The sequence below is a fragment of the Gavialis gangeticus genome, unplaced genomic scaffold (genome assembly GCF_001723915.1).
Source record: "Gavialis gangeticus isolate Ggan-Ray unplaced genomic scaffold, GavGan_comp1, whole genome shotgun sequence".
In the NCBI taxonomy this organism is placed as follows: domain Eukaryota; kingdom Metazoa; phylum Chordata; order Crocodylia; family Gavialidae; genus Gavialis; species Gavialis gangeticus.
Window position 1 is genome coordinate 1,160,317 of NW_017729011.1, and position 5,852 is coordinate 1,166,168.

Consider the following 5,852-nt stretch of genomic DNA (forward strand, 5'->3'; position numbering starts at 1 on the left):
CTGAGCAGACCCCTCTATACTGACAGTTATCTAAAGTGTTGTTCCAGAAGCCCCAATGGGTGCAATTGATCTGAGCGTTGATGACCATCTCAGCCAATGTGTTGGGGGGAGGGGCCCCAGGGGATTTTCCTGCTTCTTCACAGACCAGTAGCCCCCTGTGCTTGGGCAGGGCTGAGGGATCAGTCAGGATACTGATACTTAAGTCACCCTGAGGTGTTGTTGGCCCATTTGACTTTGTAAAGGTGTTACTTCGGGCCCAAAAGCCTCTGTTGTGTTGCAAAAATGCAACTGAGTTTTCCTTGACCAGACTGATATTTGCAATGCTTACCTGCTGAGTTCATAAGGACTGTTTTTCCCAAAAGCAATGCCATATATACAAGTTAATTTATACAGTTTATATTGCCTAGTTTAGACTGCCCTAATCTGTATCAACTTTAATCCTCATTCAATGAGGAATAGTAACTTAGACTGGAGCCAATTTTAATTTGGACTACAGATGTCCCCATGTATATAGTGATGGCTAGTCTGGATTAAACCTAGAAAAATGTATAAATCACCAGCAACACTCAGCCTTGTATGTCAGACTACCAGTTCCATTTTGAATGAGGGGCTTCATTTTGTCTTCTGCTGTATTGTGCTTCCACAGTGAGACAAAAGTCAGAGGAGGTAGGTAATAGGAAAGGAGACAGAAGTCTTGTACTTGGCAGAGTCGAAAAGAAAAAAGGTAGTTACACTTTGATAAATAGGCAAGTTACAGAAAGCCCCTCAGGGCTAAGATACCTACTGTCCAAGACTTGACTGTTTTACATGTCCGAATCGCGCAAGGCTTCAGCAATAAGACACCTGGGGGGAGGGATTTTAATCATCAGGTCACACTGATCAGAGTCTCTTGAAAAAGGGTCTTTCAGCCATTGGAGAGAGAGCACATAGGATGAAGCAGGAAATTGGCTGCATAGGTAGAGCAAGGAGGAGGGGAAGAGCCAAATCAAGGAGGGGATTCAAGGCCCACCCTCCCCCAGTGGACTCTGATCAAAGCCTATAGAATGCTTAATAACAGTGACAAAATACAAGCAGGAAAAAATGGGTATTGGGGTTTATTATTTTGTCTAGAACTTGTGCTAACTAAAAAGTAAAAAATGTTTGGTTTCTGGAACCTTTATGTATATTTGCTTCCACTATCACATGTCCCTGAATAGATGAACTTGAAACCGAGACACCCTGAAAGGTTGGGCACAATAAGTGATCACTGCATCGTCACCTAGTGCTCCTTATTTTATTAACTTTTAAGGATGGAGATGTTCTTTTCAATTTCTCTCTGTCTCTCTCCGTGCCCTATCTGAAACACAAAAAGTCTGTTTGAAATCCCCAAAGTAGTCAAGGTTTGTTTTTCATTCTGCTTTGGAACAAACCCCAAAGCCTTTCTGATGTTTCTGTAAAACAGAATTGTACCAAAACATCTGTTACTGGATAAAAAGCCTGGGCTCTTTGATTCAAGCATCTTTCCCCTTCTCCCACCCACTCTCTCAAAAGTCCCCTCCAATTAACACTGATCTCAATGTTTAGCAGAAGCCCATTAGTTTTGATGAAATGACTCATTTCTGCCAGAAGTATCCTGGCCAGCTCTAATGATATAGATAGAAACCCCAGCACCCCACCCAAACTCCTGACTGAGACCTCTAGAAGACACTGTAATACAAATAATGGCAACCATCTGCAAACACGAACAAAGGCTGAATCTAGCAAATTATGCACAGTATGAGCCGTACTAATAGAGTAACCATCAGGGTCATCCGTGGGGGGCAAATCAGGGCAACTGCCCCAGACCCCACACTTTGGGGGGCCCTGTGGAGTCAGGCCAGCTTCACATCCAGCCGCTCACCAACCTCTGCTGCTGCTACTGCCGTATCCAGGCCCCACACAAGCCGATTTGCCCCAGGCCTACAATCCTGCTACGGTCATCTCTGGTAACCACATCAGGTAACATCCTGAGAGATGTAAAAATCTACAGATTTTGCAGCTCCCCTTCTCCGACCCAGTCTCTCCCTCTCTTCTACCTTCTTTTTGCCCTCATCATTTTCCTTTACCTCCCAGCAATCTCACCTCCCTTATAAAGAATATTTCAATGCATTATGGGAATACTCCCAAGAAGCATACAGCAAAGTTACTGCACGTACTCAGACCTCAGTTGCTCACCTAAGTGGCAAAAAAATGTCAGATTCCCCAGGATAGCTGCTAGGATGCATTCTCTGTATTATATTGCTCAGCATTATGCAGCCACCTGCTCACTCATCCAGGTGCACCACAAATACCAAAGTCAGCCAGCTAAGTAGAAGCCAATATCTTGTAGGGTAATGAAAAAAAACCCACAAGGATTCTTCCTCACTTCAGTGCTTCAAATCTGGGGGAAGCAGACAAGTCATCCATGACAATGAAGTGAGAGAGAGCAACAACACATGCTTCAACTTGAGACCATATGGCTTGTCAAGCGCTGGGTGGGTCATGGATGCTCTCCATACACTAAAGGGGATGTTAGGGAATGAAAAGTCAGAATCCTACCTTCCAAGCCGGGAAGATTTAATGAGCCACTGAGGAGTCTGGATAGAGATACATGGAACTCCTCCCTCAGAGCAGCCCATCCATGTGGCTTCCGCATGGTTTTATATAGAGCAGTGCTTCCCCTGGCTGACTCTCACTCCTACACTCTGCTCCCCTTTACAAGAGCAGTTGTCCTCAGCCGGGAAATCCATGCTTTGCCAAGGTAAACAGATCGTATTCAACACCTGTTTCTCCCTCTCCCTATTCTACAATCCCCTTGCTAGGCCCATGTGAGAAAGCTCATGTAGTGGAAGGTTCGCTAGTCTCTTGATTACTCTGCATTATGCAGCCAACTTAAATAGACAAACTGGCCAGCCTGTGTACACCTCTACTAACCAGCGTCACGGTTGTAACCATATACCAAGGTGTTTGGGTTCAGTCAAGCAGCATGTTGTAGTACTATCTCCTTCATGAATAATAGATCCATCACCATCTTCCCTCCCTTTTCTTCTGGATGCAGTTTCATGCTGTGCATACTTGGAATGTTTATCAGGTGCATTTCTCAGCATAGGAGCATACTATCAGATTCCCCATTCTATTTCTTCCTGTTTCAGGCACCAGCTATGTAAGAAATGGCCCCCAAGAAAATCCCAGGGAGTTAATTAGCAGGGGCAGGTGCAAGGGCTACTGTTTGCCTTTTTCTGGTGGCTTTATTGTTAAAAAAACATTTTTATTGTTTCTGGACACAATTGACTGGGTCAAGTTGCAAGGATCTCCATTCTTCCTGAGAAGTTTCAGGACCTGGATCGTGAAAGTATAGCCACAAAACAATAAATTCACATTATTTATGCTCAAAAAAGAAAAAACCCAAAAACACAGTTCTTTGGCAAAGAAACCCACAAAAACAGAGACAATCAAGCTCACAGAGATTCATAACACCCCAAGCCTTGCTGATGTACTAGATGTTGTTTGGTCTTAGCCACAGCCCTTGTCTCATGCTGCCCCTTCTGGCCGGGGCTCAGCCCTTCCACAGCCTTGGGGCTCAGGTAGCTGTAGCTATGCCTGACCCACAACTCTCCTCCTCAGGGCCTCAAATCCCCAGCAAGGCTCAGGCAACCTCAGCCTTACCTGGCCTCTCATGCTGCCCTCTTTCTCTGGGGCTTCTCATGCTCAGGTCCCCATAGCCATGCCTGGCCCCAAAATGCTGTGCCCACTCTGGCACCAGGATCCCCATGGTACCATGGGTCCCCTATGAGGCCCCCTCCAATCCATAATAGCCTCACCCAAGCCACCAGTTTAACAGTACACAAAACACAAGCCCCTTGTCTGTAACATAAACCTAAGCCATCTGGCTATACAACATTCAAGCCACTCCAGGGCTTCTCCATCTCTCACCAGTATCACATTATTCAGCCATTCAGGCCCCTTACTTTTCCTCACTCAGTCCAGCAAAGCTCCTTCCCCTATAACCACTAGCAGAGAACTGTCATCCTGGTCACAGCCTTGGGGTTTATATATGCCAGGCCCTGCCCCTTCCGGTCAGCTGACTTCCACCGGTTACCCTGGCAACCAGCACCTGTGCCTCTTCACTCACTGCTCTTTACAAGGAGCAGGGTACCTAAATGCTCTGCGACAGTAATGCATAGTAATCCTCCCACTTAGCTGCTGGAGTGGGAAGGTCTCAGCTTTATCCCCACTTTATGGAAAGGGGAAGCTCCTCCCTGGCTTGCTCCTGAGGCCTTATGGCTGAGGGCAAGCAAAACTTGGGAGCATCTGAACCCCAAGCCTCTGGACTTGGGCCTGTAAATAGGGTGCCCATCAAAGGTTTTGGAAACATCTGAATCCCTAGATGTGGGTGGAAGATGTTTGCCAGTAGTAGGGCCACTTACAGTTCTGGACTGACTCTTGGATTTGGAATTTGTTTTGGATAATTTGGCTTGGAATTTGGAAAATTTTAAAAAACGTATTGTAGTTAAGTTACTCTTGAGTCACTTCAACATAAGTAAGAGGAGTGGTCAGGACAAATCCTACCATGTGGGGCAGGAATCTTTTATTTTGACAGGTTTTTTAATGTCAACCCCACTTCAAAATGGCCACCAGCCTGATTCTCCAATCCCTGCCACATTGTCCTAAAACCACCTTGTTTTACTTCTGTGAGGAGAAGCTGGTGCTGGCAGAAGGGCTGGAGGGAAGGAATGCAGCAACTGCTTTAGCCCAAAGGTCAGAGCAGGTGGTGTGAACAAGAGAGGGTTAAAAACCTGCAACATAAGGGGATTGTGAGGCTAACAGTCACTGAGAAGCAGAGAAGAGACTTAGAGAAGATGATTGGGATGAGGTAAAGCCATAGTTCTTATAGATAAAAGTGGGGAAAGTAGGGCCCTCAAAGACCCCAATGCAAGAGGCCCTTGGAAAATCTCAGACACAAAGCTCGTTGCCTGGAAACTAATGATGCCCCCTGTTATTGTCAGAAACAGGAAATGGCCACAAGTGCAATAATCTGGGCCCTGCCGCTGCCACTGGCTTTTCCTCTTGACTCAGAGAGGTAGTAAGGAGGAGGGGAGTGGGGGAGAGAGAGGCTTTATTGTTCAGCCGGCTCCCAGGGTGTCACCATGCCCTTGGAATCAGGGGAGATTCCAAGCCCACTGCTGTTTAATCTGGATGATCAGTTGCCATGACAACCAAGCAGGTCAGGCATCCTGAAGGTTAGAGGCAAACCGATATCTCAGTAAGAGGGAATGCAAGGTCAAGGTGTATATGCATATATTTATGCTCGCCATATATGCCTGTGTGCTTGCACATGTACACAGCTACATGTACACAGCTACAAATATGCAAATAAATGCACATATGCACACACACACACATGCCCTTTGGTGGGTACACGCATGAATTCCTGTGCCCATTTCCAATGACCAACTTCCCTTGGCAGAGCATTGTAACCTGTTACAAGATAGGAACCAGCCAGGGATAGAACAGCATGAGAAAGTACACAAGATACCACATGCCAGAACTGCAGTATTATGGCATCTCACAGCATTTACTAGAAACAATGTGATCCCACAGCCCAAATCAAGAACCACATAACTGGGAGTTACAAACTTGATATTACAACTATGTTATAACACACTGCATAGCAAGGAAATGATCATGACATATCAATGTGGAAGAGCTATGACAAAGGGAGTGAACATTTTGTGGAAGATCTTCCCCATTTTAAACTAATTTTCACAAAATTTAATGAAATTGCTCCTTCCACAATTAATAGAAAACACTATTGGTATTAGGATTTTTCCAATCCCTGATGATAGTCTCAGATC

At 45.5% G+C, this 5,852-nt stretch overlaps 1 long non-coding RNA gene across 1 annotated transcript in view; it reads left to right on the plus strand.

The window, feature by feature from the left end:
- Positions 1-2,646: 2,646 nt before the first annotated feature.
- LOC109293107 overlaps positions 2,647-5,852 on the plus strand; it is a 9,691-nt gene continuing 6,485 nt past the window's right edge. Inside the window, exon 1 of the long non-coding RNA XR_002096243.1 lies at positions 2,647-2,758. This is a non-coding gene — a long non-coding RNA (uncharacterized LOC109293107). The remainder of the gene's footprint in view (positions 2,759-5,852) is intronic.